This window comes from Podarcis filfolensis (genome assembly GCF_964270895.1).
Source record: "Podarcis filfolensis genome assembly, chromosome: 2".
NCBI classification, from domain to species: Eukaryota; Metazoa; Chordata; class Lepidosauria; order Squamata; family Lacertidae; genus Podarcis; species Podarcis filfolensis.
The window spans coordinates 111,900,631-111,919,038 of record NC_139605.1 but is presented as its reverse complement, the minus strand read 5'-3'; the positions used below and the strand labels follow the sequence as shown (position 1 = coordinate 111,919,038).

Sequence of the window (18,408 nt, the reverse complement as noted above, 5' to 3'; positions counted from 1 at the left end):
GGTGTAGTGGTTAAGAGCTGTGGACTCGTAATCTGGTGAACCGGGTTCGATTCCCCGCTCCTCCACATGCAGCTGCTGGGTGACCTTGGGCTAGTCACACTTCTCTGAAGTCTCTCAGCCCCACTCACCTCACAGAGTGTTTGTTGTGGGGAAGGAAGAGAAAGGAGATTGTTAGCCGCTTTGAGACTCCTTTGGGTAGTGATAAAGCGGGATATCAAATCCAAACTCTTCTTCTTCTACCGAGAAGGCCCTCTGCCTTAACCCCACCCAAGCTTGCCAATCCCCTGGCAATGTCTTCTAGGTCATTCTCCATCCCATGCTTCGTTCCAGTTTGGGATCCATGGTGGGTGGGTGGTTAAAACTACACCTGTGAGGTGTTTCTGGAGTCTAGGTGGAGGGGAAGAACTTCCAGCCTTCCTTGTGCAAGAGTAAGTAACATGGGGTTGAGGATATTGCAGACCCTCCAAGTGTCCCTATTTTCCAGGGACAGATTGACAGAAGCCACCCTGGATTCTGATTTGATCCCAGAATGTCCCGCTTTTCTTTAGGATGTCCCTATTTCCATTGGGGAAACATTGGAGGGTATGGAATTGTCCAGCTCCCTAGGCAACTGAAGACAGCCCTGCATGGGCAAGTTTTTGAAAAGTTTTTATTGTGTTTTTATGTACAGTGGTACCTCAGGTTAAGTACTTAATTCGTTCCAGAGGTCTGTACTTAACCTGAAACTGTTCTTAACCTGAAGCACCACTTTAGCTAATGGGGCCTCCTGCTGCCGCTGCGCTGCCCCTGCATGATTTCTGTTCTCATCCTGAAGCAAAGTTCTTAACCTGAGGTAATATTTCTGGGTTAGCGGAGTCTGTAACCTGAAGTGTATGTAACCTGAAGCGTATGTAACCCGAGGTACCACTATGTTGGAAGCCACCCAGAATGGCTAGGACAACCCAGTCAGAGTGGCAGGGTATAAACAGCAAAATTATCATCATCATCATCGCTGAATAGGACGTCCCTATTTTCATCGGAGAAAAGTTGGAGGGTATGATATTGTTGGCCTCTTAACATCCTGATTTGCCCCCCCTTCGAAGCTGCAAATAGGCAGGACCTTTTCTTCCCTCCCAGTGCCCCCCCATATTCATCCTTCTGCCAAGGGCACCCAGCGAACTAACTAATTGGCTGTGTTTCGGAGGGGTGTGGGGGCTGCTAAGGTTTATGCTTGATCCTGGCTTACTTGAATGAAAGCACACAGACACACTCACCATCTGTCACCTGGCAGGTTGAGACCAACTGTTCCACTTGTTCAGAGAAAAACACACACATTTAGCTGGGTGGGTGGGGAGCTCTCAGCAAAAACCCTTGCCACTAACAATCACCGTACATCTGGGAATAAGCACCCAGAATCCCAGGTTTTTATGCCCCCTACTGCAAATCCCTTTCAATGCAGGAGGGAGAATCTGAAACTAACCCCTTCTATCTCAATTACAGTGGTACCTTGGTTCTCAAACTTAATCCATTCCGGAAGTCTGTTCCAAAACCAAAGCATTCCAAAACCAAGGCACACTTTCCCATAGAAAGTAATGCAAAATGGATTCATCCGTTCCAGACTTTTAAAAACAACCCCTAAAACAGCAATGTGACATGATTTTTGCTATCTAACGAGACCATTGATCCATAAAATGAAAGCGGTAAACAATGTACTGCAGTCACACAATCAATCAGTAGCTGAACTAGGCTCTACACAATCACAAAAACAAAACAGAAAGAGCCGCAAAAACGAAAACACAAAATAAATAGCGAAAATGGACAGACTTCAGCGTAACACTCAAAACAGAAGTGTGGCACTCAAAACGGAGCACATTCAGCTTCCGAAAAAAGTTTGCAAACCAGAACAAATACTTCCGGGTTTGCAGTGTTTGGGTTCCAATTTGTTTGAGTACGAAGGCGTTTGAGAACCAGGGTACCACTGTAGTGGCTGCCAACTTTTCTTCAGGCCCTTGTTGCTCTGCCTTTAGTGACCAGCTGAACATAGGCAGAAATCAGCAGGTGAATCTTTCTTCTTCTTCTTCTTCTTCTTTTATGTCAAAGACCTTGTTGTTGTTGTTGTTTAGTCGTTTAGTCGTGTCCGACTCTTCGTGACCCCATGGACCAGAGCACGCCAGGCACCTCTGTCCTCCACTACCTCCCGCAGTTTAGTCAAACTCATGCTGGTAACCTCGAAAACACTATCCAACCATCTCATCCTCTGTCGCCCCCTTCTCCTTGTGCCCTCCATCTTTCCCAGCATCAGTGTCTTCTCCAGGGAGTCTTCTCTTCTCATGAGGTGGCCAAAGTACTGGAGCCTCAGCTTCACGATCTGTCCTTCCAGTGAGCACTCAGGGCTGATTTCATTAAGAATGGATGCATTTGATCTTCTTGCAGTCCATGGGACTCTCAAGAGTCTTCTCCAGCACCATAATTCAAAAGCATCAATTCTTCGGCGATCAGCCTTCTTTATGGTCCAGCTCTCACTTCCATACATCACTACTGGGAAAACCATGGCTTTAACTATACGGACCTTTGTTGGCAAGGTGACGTCTCTACTTCTCAAGATGCTGTCTAGGCCTGTCATTGCCCTTCTCCCAAGAAGCAGGCGTCTTTTAATTTCGTGGCTGCTGTCACCATCTGCAGTGATCATGGAGCCCAAGAAAGTAAAATCTCTCACTGCCTCCATTTCTTCCCCTTCTATTTGCCAGGAGGTGATGGGACCAGTGGCCATGATCTTCGTTTTTTTGATGTTGAGCTTCAGACCATATTTTGCACTCTCCTCTTTCACCCTCATTAAAAGGTTCTTTAATTCCTCCTCACTTTCTGCCATCAAGGTTGTGTCATCTGCATATCTGAGGTTGTTGATATTTCTTCCGGCAATCTTAATTCCAGCTTGGGATTCATCCAGCCCAGCCTTTCGCATGATGTATTCTGCGTATAAATTAAATAAGCAGGGAGACAAAATACAGCCTTGTCGTACGCCTTTCCCAATTTTGAACCAATCAGTTGTTCCATATCCAGTTCTAACTGTAGCTTCTTGTCCCACATAGAGATTTCTCAGGAGACAGATGAGGTGATCAGGCACTCCCATTTCTTTAAGAACTTGCCATAGTTTGCTGTGGTCGACACAGTCAAAGGCTTTTGCATAGTCAATGAAGCAGAAGTAGATGTCTTTCTGGAACTCTCTAGCTTTCTCCATAATCCAGCGCATGTTTGCAATTTGGTCTCTGGTTCCTCTGCCTCTTCTAAATCCAGCTTGCACTTCTGGGAGTTCTCGATCCACATACTGTTTGAGCCTTCCTTGTAGAATTTTAAGCATAACCTTGCTAGCGTGTGAAATGAGTGCAATTGTGCGGTAGTTGGAGCATTCTTTGGCACTGCCCTTCTTTGGGATTGGGATGTAGACTGATCTTCTCCAATCTTCTGGCCACTGCTGAGTTTTCCAAATTTGCTGGCATATTGAGTGTAGCACCTTAACAGCATCATCTTTTAAAATTTTAAATAGTTCAGCTGGAATACCATCACTTCCACTGGCCTTGTTATTTGCAGTGCTTTCTAAGGCCCATTTGACTTCACTTTCCAGGATGTCTGGCTCAAGGTCAGCAACCACACTACCTGGGGTGTACGAGACATCCATATCTTTCTGGTATAATTCCTCTGTGTATTCTTGCCACCTCTTCTTGATGTCTTCTGCTTCTGTTAGGTCCTTACCACTTTTGTCCTTTATTATGGTAATCTTTGTACGAAATGTTCCTTTCATATCTCCAATTTTCTTGAACAGATCTCTGGTTCTTCCCATTCTGTTGTTTTCCTCTATTTGTTTGCACTGCTCGTTTAAGAAGGCCTTCTTGTCTCTCCTTGCTATTCTTTGGAAATCTGCATTCAATTTCCTGTATCTTTCACTATCTCCCTCGCATTTTGCTTGCCTTCTCTCCTCCGCTATTTGTAAGGCCTCGTTGGACAGCCACTTTGCTTTCTTGCATTTCCTTTTCATTGGGATGGTTTTCGTTGCTGCCTCCTGTACAATGTTACGAGCCTCCATCCATAGTTCTTCAGGCACTCTGTCCAGCAAATCTAAATCCTTAAACCTGTTCCTCACTTCCACTGTGTATTCATAAGGGATTTGACTTAGATTGTATCTTACCGGCCCAGTGGTTTTTCCTACTTTCTTCAGTTTAAGCTTGAATTTTGCTATAAGAAGCTGATGATCTGAGCCACAGTCAGCTCCAGGTCTTGTTTTTGCTGACTGTATAGAACTTCTCCATCTTTGGCTGCAGAGAATATAATCAATCTGATTTCGATACTGCCCATCTGGTGATGTCCATGTGTAGAGACGTCTCTTGTGTTGTTGGAAAAGCGTGTTTGTGATGACCAGCTTGTTCTCTTGACAGAACTCTATTAGCCTTTGCCCTGCTTCGTTTTGATCTCCAAGGCCAAACTTGCCAGTTGTTCCTTTTATCTCTTGATTCCCTACTTTAGCATTCCAATCCCCTATAATGAGAAGAACATCCTTCTTTGGTGTCACTTCTATAAGGTCTTGTAAGTCTTCATAAAATTGGTCTATTTCAGTTTCTTCAGCACCAGTGGTTGGTGCATAAACTTGGATTACTGTGATGTTAAAAGGTCTGCCTTGGATTCGTATCGAGATCATTCTATCATTTTTGAGATTGCATCCCAGTACAACTGGGCGTCCTTTCGGCTTTGGCACAGCCGCTTCATCAGCTCTGGATCTACTTGTACTTGCCCTCCGCTCTTCCCCAGTAGCATGTTGGACGCCTTCCGACCTGAGGGGCTCATCTTCCAGCGTCATAACTTTTATATGCCTGTTGTCTTTGTCCATGGAGTTTTCTTGGCAAGGATACTGGAGTGGCTTGCCGGTTCCTCCTCCAGGTGGATCACGTTTGGTCAAAACTCTCCACTATGACCTGTTCATCTTGTGTGCCCTGCTCGGCGTAGTTCATAGCTTCTCTGAGTTCTTCAAGCCCCTTCGCCACGGCAAGGCAGTGATCCATGAAGGGGGTCAAAGACCTTAGCAGGTGCTAATTATTACTGCTTCTGCTGTGGAAAAGCATCAAAGGCTGATTTCTGCACTTCGAGCTGTATTAAAGGTACACGGAGCAGCCTTTGTTTTTTCCTGATCATCTGGGAAACCTAACTCCAATTAGTCCCTAGCTTCAAAATACAGCTACAGAAATACTCCGCCCCCCCTAAAAATAAATAAAACCAGAGCCTCAGTTTTGAGGAGGTCCCCTCTGCAAACTACCATCTGGAGGGGCAACCTTAGGCAGCAACTTACACATAACCAAAAACCTTGCGCATCTAGAAATAATTAGCATTAGAAATAAGTACTGTAGGTAGAAATGCAATATTTCTCACCATATTAGGGAAGACTGCAACCCAGGGTGTGGGGTGTTGATGGGGAACATCAAGGATCCTCTGCATTCCTCTGCCATCTTCATCTTTAAATCAGAAACTTGTACCAGCCAGTCCTTTGAACCAAGGACTGTCCTTTAGAAATTGGATGCATGCAATGTCCTCTCTCTGCCTATGGACAGCCAATCCTCCTCCTTTGTGGATGAGCCCTGTTGTTAAATGGCAGCAACAGAAGCCCAGTGAAAGCAGTACTGCTTGGAAGCCACAGTTTTAATTTCCCACAATGCCTCTGACGTAGCATTGCTCTGGGGCATTGTGGGAAATTTAAAGAGCCCTTTCCAACCCGGGGTGGGGAATTGAAGAGCAGTCACCGCCAGTGGACTCTACACCAATGCTGTGGATCCTAAAACCCTTCTGGGATGCCGCATAAAAAGACCAGGGCTATTTCTAAATGGCATTGAATTGCAAAATTCAGCTGTATGGGTATTCCCTGATTACTTGGTCATTGGTCACAGCTGAATGGAGAATGAGCTACATTGGAAAGAAACCACCTTAAAGTCAAAGAACATTTAACCATGGCATTAATATCTGGGGTACGTGATCCAGCTTTGAGTGCTACAAGTTTTTCAAATCCATCCTGACAATTTCTCCTGCTATTTCACCCTTTTCAGGGGACACATCCTGTTCACTTGGCTAGAATGAAATCCAGGACAGTGGCAGCCCTACATTTGGGGGGGGGCTCCTGAAGCTTCAACTGCATTGGGGTCCCCTTTGCAACCAGCAACAAACAAGGCCTGGGTTATCACTGTTATCTTCTTCCACGGAGTTGTTCCCCGACAGATCGCTGCAACTTTACAACATCTGTGCTACTGGCTCTCAGACTTTGGGATTGTTGAAATATATACAGTGGTACCTCGGGTTAAGAACGTAATTCATTCTGGAGGTCCGTTCTTAACCTGAAACTGTTCTTAACCTGAAGCACCACTTTAGCTAATGGGGCCACCTGCTGCCGCCAGAGCACGATTTCTGTTCTCATCCTGAAGCAAAGTTCTGAACCCGAGGTACTATTTCTGGGTTAGCGGAGTCTGTAACCTGAAGCGTATGTAACCTGAGGTACCACTGTACAACAAAGAATTCATCAACTTGAGTCGCGTGACTCAAATTGGGTCTACTAGACCCCCTCAATTTTAAGCAATGGGAACTAAAGTTGTTTCTGGGGTCCTTCCGGGATTAGAGGCCCAGAAGCTCAAAGCCTTCAAATGTCCCTTTTTTCCAGGGACAGTCCTGGAGCTGTCCTGGTTTCTGATTTGATCCCATAATGCCCTGCTTTTCTTTAGGAAGTCCTTGTTTTCATCAGAGAAATGTTGGAAGGTATGGAATAGGACATCCCCAGGGATTTTTTTCAGCCGGAACTCACCGGGACTCAGTTCTGGCACCATTGCCATTATAACAGAACAAGGGAGGTTCATGGTGCGTTCTGGCACCTCCTTTTCTAGAAAAATAGCACTGGACATCCTTTTTTGATTGGAGAAATGTTGGAGGGTATGGAAGCCATAGCTGTCAACTTTTCCCTTTTTTTAAGGGAAATTCCCTTATTCTGAATAGGATTCCTCGCAAGAAAAGGGAAAAGTTGACAGCTATGTATGGAAGCTTACATACATGAGGGACACGGGTGGCGCTGTGGGTTAAACCACAGAGAGCCTAGGACTTGCCAATCAGAAGGTCGGCGGTTCGAATCCCCGCGACGGAGTGAGCTCCTGTTGCTCGGTCCCTGCTCCTGCCAACCTAGCAGTTCGAAAGCACATCAAAGTGCAAGTAGATAAATAGGTACCGTTCCAGCGGGAAGGTAAACGGCGTTTCCGTGCGCTGCTCTGGTTCGCCAGAAGCGGCTTAGTCATGCTGGCCACATGACCCGGCTCCCTCGGCCAATAAAGCGAGATGAGCGCTGCAACCCCAGAGTCGGCCACGACTGGACCTAATGGTCAGGGGTCCCTTTACCTTTTTATGGAAGCTTAAGCTTCATTATAGAATCATACAGTTGGAAGGGACCTTGAGGATCATCTCGTCCAACTCCGGAAACCAATGTTCCCCACTGTGGAAGGATGTGTGGATCCAGAATTGGCCTCCACAGTCACTTACGGACTCACAGTTAAAACCATGTTTATGGAAGACAATCTTACATGGTTAAGAGTGATCGCCAAAGAAGAAGAATGTAGAAATATGCAGCTGTCCCATAGTTTAGTTTATACTTTAAAAATGTACTAAAAAACTATGGTGCTGGAGGAGACTCTTGAGAGTCCCATGAACTGCAAGAAAATCAAACCTCTCCATTCTGAAGGAAATCAGCCCTGAGTGCTCACTGGAAGGACAGATCCTGAAGCTGAGGCTCCAATACTTTGGCCACCCTTGAGAAGAGAAGACTCCCTGGAAAAGACCCTGATGTTGGGAAAGATGGAGGGTGCAAGGAGAAGGGGACGACAGAAGACGAGATGGTTGGACAGTGTTCTCGAAGCTACCAGCATGAGTTTGACCAAACTGCAGGAGGCAGTGGAAGACAGGAGTGCCTGGCGTGCTCTGGTCCAGGGGGTCACGAAGAGGCGGACACGACTGAACGACTAAACAACAAAAATTAGTATAAACACTGATAACTGGGAAACACTGGCCTACGAGCGCTCCAGTTGGAGAACAGCCTTTACCAAAGGTGTCATGGGTTTTGAAGACGCTCGAACTCAGGATGAAAGGGGGAAACGTGCTAAGAGGAAGGCACATTTGGCAAACCCTCAGTGTGATCAACTCCTGCCTGGAAACCTATGTCCCCACTGTGGAAGGACATGTGGATCCAGAATTGGCCTCCACAGTTACTTACGGACTCACTTTTAAAACCGTGTTTATGTAAGACATGGGTAGGCAAACTAAGGCCCAGGGGTCGGATCTGGCCCAAGTGTCTTCTAAATCCAGCCCACGGACGGTCCGGGAATCAACGTGTTTTTAATTGAGTAGAATGTGCCCTTTTATTTAAAATGCATCTCTGGATTATTTGTGGGGCTTGCCTGGTGTTTTTACATGAGTAGACTGTGTGCTTTTATTTTAAATGCATCTCTGGGTTATTTGTTGCGCATAGGAATTTGTTCAATTTTGTCCCCAAAATATAGACCAGCCCCCCACAAGGTCTGAGGGACAGTGGACCCTGCTGAAGAAGTTTGCTGACCCCTGATGTAATACAATCATACTTGGCTACAAGTGATTGCCAAAGAAGAAGAATGCAGGAATATGCAGCTGTCCCATATGGGGTTCGAACCTGCAACCTTGGGCATTATCAGTACCATGCTTGAACCAACTGATTTACATAGTAGATCCACCCCGGGTCCTGAATACAGAAATGAGTCTGCAAAAAGCCCTGAGGTGGTGGCTTCAGATCCCTGGACAAAGTTTCTCCCATCACAGTGCCGTGTGAGCAGAAGGAACACATTTGCCCCAACGTTCCCTCCCATGCAAATGAATGGGTTGCCTTCCATTTAGCATGCAAATGAATGGGTACTTTCCATTTAGCATTTAAAACAAGAGGGAAGGGCTGTCGTACATGCATATAGAGCATGCTTTGCATGCAAAAAGGCCGAAGTTCAATTCCTTGTGTCTACAGGTAAAAAGGGACGCGGGTGGCGCTGTGGGTTAAACCACAGAGCCTAGGACTTGCCGATCAGAACAAGTCACCGGCTCCCTCGGCCAAGAAAGCAAGATGAGTGCCACAACCCCAGAGTCGGCCACAACTGGACCTAATGGTCAGGGGTCCCTTTACAGGTAAAATAATAAAAAAAAGATAAAGGACTCCTGGACGGTTAAGTCCACTCAAAGGCGACTTTGTTGTGGCACTCTTCTTGCTTCAAGCCGAGGGAGCTGGCGTTTGTCCACAGAAAAGCTTTCTGGGTCATGTGGCCAGCAGGACTAAACCACTTCCGGTGCAACAGAGCACCATGACGGAAGCCAGAGCGCATGGAAACGCTGTTTACCTTCCCGCTGGAGTGGTACCTATTTATCTACTTGCACTGGCCTGCTTTCGAATTGCTAGGTTGGCAGGAGCTGGGACAGAGCAACGGGCGCTCACCCCATCACGGAGATTCGAACCACCGACCTTCTGATCGGCAAGCCCAAGGGGCTCAGTGGTTTAGGCCACAGTGCCGCCTGCGTCCCTGGCCTCAGAAGACTTCTGCCTGAACCCCTGAAGAGCTACTGTCAGTCATTGCAGACAACTACTGAGCTAGGGCCTGATGTGATATAAGACATCTTTCTGGGCACCTGGATGACAACAAGAAACTGCTTGCCTTTAGTAGGCAGCACACGAGTCTTTTGGCCACCTGTCACAGCTACGGGTGGTGTTATTGCCTGAGGCTAGGGCTGGTTCTCGGTTGATGAGCTTACATAGCAGGTGGGTTGCTGCGAGGGTGAAGAGCAGGTCAGGATGCAGGCCTTAATTGTTGCTGGGTAATCACACAATCTGCAGCTGGCGGAGTTTGGAGAGGCAAGGGGCTGGCTCTATAAATAGGAGTCACGCCATTAGGAACAAGCAGGTGTTGCTGTTATCTCAATGCTCACCTGGCCCTGGTTGTCATAGTACCTGGACCCTGGCGGTTCAACGATATTCCTGCAGCACGACTCCTGTAACCTAAGCAAAGAGGAAATAACGTGAGCAGCAAGCAGGGTGACCATGAAGGACTGAGGCAGAAGGAGTGCCAACTTGGTCTCCTCTGGCAAAGCATCTCTTCTTCTAACAGCAGCCCAACAGGCTGGAATTCTGCGAGTGAAACCTCGGGGCCATCTCCATGCCAGCAGAGGTTTCACCGGCTAGAATTCTGCAGTTGAGGCATGTGTGTTATTTATTTACCGTATTTTTCGCTCCATAAGACGCACTTTCCCCCTCTTAAAATCTAAGGGGAAATGTGCGTCTTATGGAGTGAATGTGTGGTCCCTGGGGCTGGGGGGGGGGACCCGGGCTTCCCTCGCCAGCCCCACAAGCGCGGGGAACAGCGGAAAGGCTCCGTGCATCCTTCCCACTTCTCCCCAGGGCTGGCGGTGAAGGAAGCTCGGCTTTCCCCACCGCCAGCCCCACAAGCTGCGGGGAGCAGCGGAAAGCTTCAGCGAGGCACCTGTCCTGGAAGCCGGAGGAGGAACAGACCCTTCTGTTCCTTCTCCAGCTTCGCTTGAAGGGGCGCTGCGCAGTTCTCCCTCTTTGCGCAGCACCTCTCCCTTCAGCGAGGCGCCTGTACTGGCTTCTGCCTTAGCCTCTTCCGGGCAGGGGGAGCCTTCATCCTGCTGTCATGAAGAGGCTTGGCACTGTTATCCCAGAAGCCAGAACAGCCACACAGTATCCCAGAAGCCAGATCCCTCTTGCAGTTCTGGCTTCTGGGATTCAAAATGTGTTTTTTTTTCTTGTTTTCCTCCCACCAAAACTAGGTGCGTCTTATTCTCTGGTGTGTCCTATAGAGCGAAAAATACAGTACTTATTGAATTTATATACTGCCCTATACCCGGGGGTCTCAGGGCGGTTCGCAGAATAAAATCAAAGATATAAAACCACAAAACATGTACCTACAGGACCGCCTCTCCTGGTAGGCGCCGCAGAGGACCTTAAGGTCCACAAATGACAACATTTTTGGAGGTCCCAGGTCGCAAGGTGGTTAGATTGGTCTCAACTAGGGCCAGGGCCTTTTCAGTACTGGCCCCGACTTGGTGGAACACTCTGTCACAAGAGACTAGGGCCCTGTGGGACTTGACATCTTTCCGCAGGGCCTGCAAGACGGAGCTGTTCCGCCTGGCCTTTGGTTTGGACTCAGTCTGACCCTTATGTTTTCCCTCCCCTTATGGTTTTGATCTACGGACTACTTTTAAAATGAGGCTGCATTTTAAATTGCATTTTAACCTGTATTTTAAATTGTTTCTTTTCCTATTATGATTTTACTGTAATTTTACTGGTGTTAGTCACCCTGAGCCCGGCTCTGGCTGGGGAGGGCGGGGTATAAATAAAAATAATTATTATTATTATTATTATTATTATTATTATTATTATTATTGAACAAAAACAACTCAATAGCCCCCCCAAAACAAAACACATTTTAATGGGGCTTTACATCTATTGATTGCACTTGAAAGCAAAATGCATTGACAAAGATATATAAATAACATTCAATACATCTTTACAATGTAGGACACATCATAAAAACTGATCCATTGCAAAATAAACATCATGTAAATAAAATATATCAATATTTTCTTAAATTGCTCCCAGTAAAGTATAACATCCTACACTTCAGAATTCAAACATAAACCTTCTGTCTGGCTAGCCTTTTGCGTTAACCTTTAATAAATATTTTTAGTTTAATCAATTATACCACACATCCCAAACAGCCAATCTGCTATTGATAGGCATTATTAAGTTTTCATTCATTATGTAAAAATCATTACTACTTTCACATCCTGCCTTTCCTTCATCACGGGACTCAAAGTGACAATCCATGGGATTCCCTGCACCTGTTGGACGTCTGCCTGGTGGCTGCAGCACCTACATTTAGACAACACCCTGAGACTCTGTAGTTTATTTCACCAGGAAAGTGTGCCATTTCTGCACTTCCTGCACTGCAAGTTCCTGCAAGGTTGTTCTATTCCCAGCCTGAGAACAGTTGCTACTATCCCATAAGTGAAGGGTTCTGTGCTGGAAATGGATTGGAGTGCATTGCTAAATTTTAGAATCTCACAAAAGCTCTTATTGTTTTGTTATCCTAGCTGTCCTTGGCGCAACCTGAAATCTGTTCCACACCTTGCTGAGGCTCATCTAACAGGTTCTATTAATTGTGCGAAAGCAATTAACATGCTTATTTTTAAAAATTCAAAGAGCTGCCTCGTTGGTCTCCCGACTGGGGCCGCCGCGTGTGGGGAGAGGGATCTAACCCATTCATCCTTTGCTGCGGCCCTACAGAAAATCACCACCGCAAGGAGGGCACCAGCTCTCTGCATTCCTCCTATTTCGTTTTCCAAGGCAGGTTATATTGGTAAAACCTATTGGTGTTTCGCAACTTTCTGACTAGTTGCAGGACCTTAGCCAGACCTAGCAGAGCAAACGCAGAATCCACGGAAGCAGTTGGCAACTTGGCTGCAGACAGGATAGACGAAGCAGGAACCAGGAACTTGTAGTTAGGTGTTTATTATATATAGTGGACTATTTACAGGAACAGAACACGGATCTTTAGCTAGCTCTTTCTGACACGACTCACAACTCCTATACTGACACACAGAACTCTGAACACTGAGCTAACACATTCCAGTTAAAAGGTAAAGGTAAAGGGACCCCTGACCATTAGGTCCAGTAGTGGCCGACTCTGGGGTTGCGGCGCTCATCTCATTTTATTGGCCAAGGAAGCCGGCGTACAGCTTCCGGGTCATGTGGCCAGCATGACTAAGCCACTTCTGGCGAACCAGAGCAGCGCACGGAAATGCCGTTTACCTTCCCGCCGGAGCAGTACCTATTTATCTACCTGCACTTTGACGTGTTTTCAAGCTGCTAGGTTGGCAGGAGCAGGGACCGAGCAACGGGAGCTCATCCCGTCGCAGGGATTCGTACCGCCAACCTTCTGATCGGCAAGTCCTAGGCTCTGTGGTTTAAACCACAGCGCCACAGTTAGTAGGCCATTAATTATTACTCCCTTGAAAGAGCTTGACCAATCAGGGAGCTGTCTCCATGCCTCTGATATCACCAGGCAGACTAACTCCTTCAGATTGCCTTCTGGCTGTCTGCCAAACCTTAATTCACTCTGTGTGAGTAGCTGCACGAACAGTTTCCCAACAGGTTACTGCATTTGCTTTACGGTTCTCGCCATAATACAGTTGACCCCTTCAATGTTCTCTAACGGACAGGTGGAGAGAACCTGTGGCTCTCTTGGAATACAGTGGTACCTTGGTTCTCAAACACCTTGGAACCCAGTTTGCAAACATTTTTCAGAAGCAGAATGTGCTCCGTTTGGAGTGTTACGCTGACAATTTGAGTGCCACACTTCCGTTTTGAGTGTTACACCCGAGGTCTGTCTGTTTTTGCTATTTATTTTTTTGTTTTTGTGGCTCTTTCTGTTTTGTGTGGAACCCAGTTCAGCTACTGATTGACTGATGTGCGACTGCAGTGCATTGTTTACTGCTTTCATTTTATGGATCAGTGGTCTCGTTAGATAGTAAAATTCATGTTAAATTGCTGTTTTAGGAGTTGTTTTTAAAAGACTGGAACGGATGAATCCATTTTGCATTACAGTGGTACCTCAGGTTAAGTACTTAATTCGTTCCGGAGGTCCGTTCTTAACCTGAAACTGTTCTTAACCTGAAGCACCACTTTAGCTAATGGGGCCTCCTGCTGCCGCTGCGCCACCGCTGCACAATTCCTGTTCTCATCCTAAAGCAAAGTTCTTAACCCGAGGTACTATTTCTGGGTTAGTGGAGTCTGTAACCTGAAGCATATGTAACCTGAAGCGTATGTAACCCGAGGTACCACTGTACTTTATATGGGAAAGCGCGCCTTGGTTTTGGAACGCTTTGGTTTTGGAACAGACTTCCAGAACGGATTCAGTTTGAGAACCAAGGTACCAATGTAGTTGAAATCCGGCTCCCATCAACCTTGCCCATTGACCAGGCAGAAGGTAGGACCCAGAGAGACCCACAGGTTCCCCCCGCCCTGCTCTAATGGTTCAAGGGCCTGTGGCGTGTGACTTCTGGAGTGTGTGCCCCTTTGCAGACATCCTCACAAACGTTCCCACCGCAGATAACAACTGGGCTTGGTAGAGTCGTCAGGCTGACCACACAAAAAACCTCTTTTGCTTTACTTCTCATTTCTCTTCTTGCTTCGCAACAGGAATTATATAGAATTGCTGAGAGTATGAGAAAACATCATCCTTGACCTTTCGTTTTGGGAACCAAGTAGCAGACAGGGGGTCTGCTTTCCTTAACCTTTGTCTCTGTTTCCAAAAGAAGGTGCAAGAGAAGGCTGGTTTGGGCCTCTAAACTGGGAGGACCAGACCCAGCGGATGTCAAGGAGATAAAGAACAACACAACTTTTAGAAGACATCTGAAAATGTTTTTAACGTTTGATGTTTTATTATGCTTTTATATGTGTTGGAAGCTACCCAGATGCCAGGTATAAATATTATTACTGCTGTTGTTCTTGTTATTCATAATAATAATAATATTTCAATGACTCTTTCTCCACCAGTTGGTGGAAACTGCAAGAGGGTGCAGCACAGGTAGCTCCCTGGGTAGAGCATGAGATTCTTAATCTCTGGGTCCTGGGTTCGAACCCCACCTTGGGCAAAATATTCCTGCACTGCAGGGGGTTGAACTAGATGTCCCTGTGCCGGGTCACTTCTCTCTATACGAAGGGGACACGGGTGGCGCTGTGGTCTAAACCACTGAGCATCTTGAGCTTTCCGATCAGAAGGTCGGCGGTTCAAATCCCCGCGATGGGATGAGCTCCCGTTGCTCTGTCCCAGCTCCTGCCAACCTAGCTGTTCAAAAGCATACCAGTGCAAGTAGATAAATAGGTACCGCTGCTGCGGGAAGGTAAATGGCGTTTCCAAGTGCTCTGGCTTCCATCACGGTGTCCCGTTGCGCCAGAAGCAGTTTAGTCATGCTGGCCACATGACCCGGAAAGCTGTCTGTGGACAAACGCCGGCTCCCTCAGCCTGAAAAGCAAGGTGAGTGCCACAACCCCATAGTCGCCTTTGACTGAAGCTGGGACAGAGCAACGGGAGCTCACCCCGTCGCGGGGATTCGAACCGCCGACCTCCCGCTCGGCAAGCCCAAGAGGCTCAGTGGTTTAGACCGCAGCACCAGCCGCATCCTTTGTTGTTGTTTAGTCGTGTCCAACTCTTTGTGAGCCCATGGACCAGAGCACGCCAGGCCCTCCTGTGTTCAATCCCCTATAATGAGAAGAACATCCTTCATTGGTATCACTTCTATAAGGTGTTGTAGGTCTTCATAGAATTGGTCGATTTCAGTTTCTTCAGCACCAGTAATTGGTGCATAAACTTGGATTACTGTGATGTTAAAAGGACTGCCTTGGATTCGTATCGAGATCATACTATTATTTTTGAGATTGCATCTCAGTACAGCTTTTGACACTCTTTTGTTGACTATGAGGGCCACTCCATTTCTTTTACAGGATTCTTGCCCACAGTAGTAGATATGATGGTCACCCGAACTGAATTCGCCCATTCCCGTCCATTTTAGTTCACTGATGCCCAGGATGTCAATATTTATTCTTGCCATCTCATTTTTGACCACATCCAACTTAGCCAGGTTCATGGTTCTTACATTCCAGGTTCCTATGCAATATTTTTCTTTACAGCATTGGACTTTCCTTTCGCTTCCAGGCATATCCGCAACTGAGCGACCTTTCGGCTTTGGCCCAGCCGCTTCATCAGCTCTGGATCCTTAGTATTGTCAAAACCGACTGGCAGAGGTGCTGCAGGATTTCAGACCTGGGTCTCCCCTGCTCCTACCTGGAGATGATGGGAATTGAACCCCTCACCTTCTGCATGCAAAACAGATGTTCTGCTACTGAGCTGAACCCTTCCCCTTCATTTACGATGCCCAGAAAGCACAAGCCTGCTAGCATTCCTGCTGCTGCTGCTTGTTTGCAAGCAAGGTGGGGAAAAGAGGGAAGAAATCTCCTTTCACTCTGTCTAAGTGCTTTGCCTAGGATGCAAGTGAACTGGAAGTGCAGAAACGTCGAGAACACGCCTACCAGCAGAGCTACTCTGTGCAGGTTTATTTGTGGCAGTTCCGGCGGGCTAAATATTAAAACCTCCGTCATTAGGCTTTTTGGGAAGTGTTGCCAAGTGTAGGTGGGCAACACCAAATGACTAATGCGAACCACGCGATATAGTTAGAAAATGTGCGAGGACAAGACGCCGCCTGACCGAGGGAATGAGGAAAAGACGCATCTGCTCCTGACAGACCTTCTGCCGTTCTTCTGGCCTGCGTGTTGTCATTCCGTATTTGGGTTACAAGCCCTGCATCCAGGCAAGGCCCCTCCCGTTCCCCTCCTCTTTTCTTAAGCAGTCGGAAAAAGCTCTTCGCCAAACCAATAAACAAACATAGCGGGGGCTTGGCTTTAGCCAGCCAAGATACCTACCATAAATTGGGATGTGGAGCCGACAAAGGAAATCGGTTGAACGATAAAATCCAGAGCAAAAACGAGGGTGTGAAGAGAGCGTCTCCACAGAAGTCCTAAAGGGCAAATGACAAAAGACCTTTGCTGTCTTTTAAAAAGCTGGGTGGGGAAAAGGGATTTTCTGTCAGGGGCAGCCTTTTCTGGCGTAGTTGCTGCAGCAACAGCGCACACTGTACCTGGCACACAGACACACACACACACAAATTCCCGCAAGAAGGTAGCTGCAACATCCTGTATTCCAAGAGTTTGGGGCCTCGGGCATCTAGGGGCCAGAGACAGCCCTCCAAGCCTGTCTATCTGGCCCTCAGGACACTTTCCAGGCTGCACCCCCTCTCCTTAGGCAACCACACTGCCACACCTTCCAAGTGTCCTTATTTTCCAGGGACAGTCCCGGGTTTACAGAAACCGATCCCGGAATGTCCTGCTTCTCCTTAGGCCGTCCCTATATTCAAAGTGTTGGTGCTGACCTTTAAAGTCCTAAATGACCTCAGCCCAGTATACCTGAAGGAGTGTCTCTGAGGGCCTCCTGGTGGTTCCCTCATTGCGAAAAGCGAAGTTACAGGGAACCAGGCAGAGGGCCTTCTCGGTGGTGGCGCCCGCCCTGTGGAACGCCCTCCCATCAGATTCCCATCAGATGTCATCCCATCAGATGTCAAGTAAATAAACAACTATCTGGCAGCCCTGTTGGGCCGTTTTTTGGTTTTTAATGTTTGGTATTTTATCGCTATTTTTATTATTATTATTATTATTATTATTATTATTATTATTATTATTATAGCCGCTCAGAGTGGCTGGGGAAACCCAGCCAGATGGGCGGGGTATAAATAATAAATTATTATTATTAGGGAAACGCTGGAGGGTATGGAGTTATGTGAACCCCAAGCCAAGGAGATGAGTAACTCTTCAACCTTTAGAAGACATCTGAAGGCAGTCCTGTATAGGGAAGTTTTTAATGTTTTATTATGTTTTTATATATAAGTTGGAAGCCACCCAGAGTGGCTGGGGCAACCCAGGGTTAAATAATAAAAGTGTTATTGTCGTTGTTGTTAAGTAGGGCATCCCTATTTTCATCAGAGAAATGCTGGAGGGCATGTACTCCTAACCAGCCCAGCTCCATACCCAACCCACCCTGAGTGTCTTTGCCTACCTGGAATATGTCCTTGAACCCTGATTATGTGTCTTCGCTCGCCTAGAATAGGAGAGGACAGAGGGGGTGCCCTCAGGTCCTGCCCACCACTGGGAGATGACACCCCCTCCTCAGGTTGCACCAAAGGGAATTCCCCCCTTGCCCTAGCCCACCAGCCTCCCCTCACAAAAAAAAATTACAATCTTTCAATGGTTAACCGCACCATCACATTTCCAGGAGGCAAACACCTACTCGTTTTAACAAACCACGTCTGTGAGGAAAGAGACTTCCCTCAACGCAAGCCACAAGAGGCCGGGCTGAGGAGAAAAGCAACATATATGGACTGTCGAGGAAGTAGAGGCGCAGATGGGAAACCACGATGACGCCAAAGAAAATGGCGGTCGGCGTGGAGGGGAAGTTGTCGTGACCTCAGCTGCGATCTCTAGAAGCCATCGGAGGGGGAAGCAAACTGAGGGACATCGCCAGTATCTTTCCGCTGCCTTAATTTCCCCCATACCTCGTGGCACGTTGATCACGACTGAGTCGTTTTTTCGTTGGCATAACGGAAAAGTAAAAGGGAGGAGGGCACAGGTGGCTTAAGGCCTGCCAAGGAGCTCCCCAAGTCAAAGAAACAATGCCCCACTTTACTGCCTTTGTGGTTGTTTAGTCGTTTAGTCATGTCCGACTCTTC

The 18,408-nt window shown here is 47.1% G+C and overlaps 1 long non-coding RNA gene across 3 annotated transcripts in view; it reads right to left on the bottom strand.

Moving 5' to 3' along the window:
* Positions 1–18,408, bottom strand: part of LOC310756006 — a 78,896-nt gene that overhangs the window by 35,889 nt on the left and 24,599 nt on the right. The window contains exons 3-4 of one of the 3 annotated variants that reach the window (XR_014544634.1): positions 9,982–10,051; positions 5,395–5,507 (exon numbers count right to left, since the gene is read on the bottom strand). This is a non-coding gene — a long non-coding RNA (uncharacterized lncRNA). Of the gene's footprint in view, positions 1–5,394; positions 5,508–9,529; positions 10,052–18,408 lie in introns of those variants that run through there. The other 2 variants (XR_014544633.1, XR_014544635.1) reach the window with 2 other exon arrangements.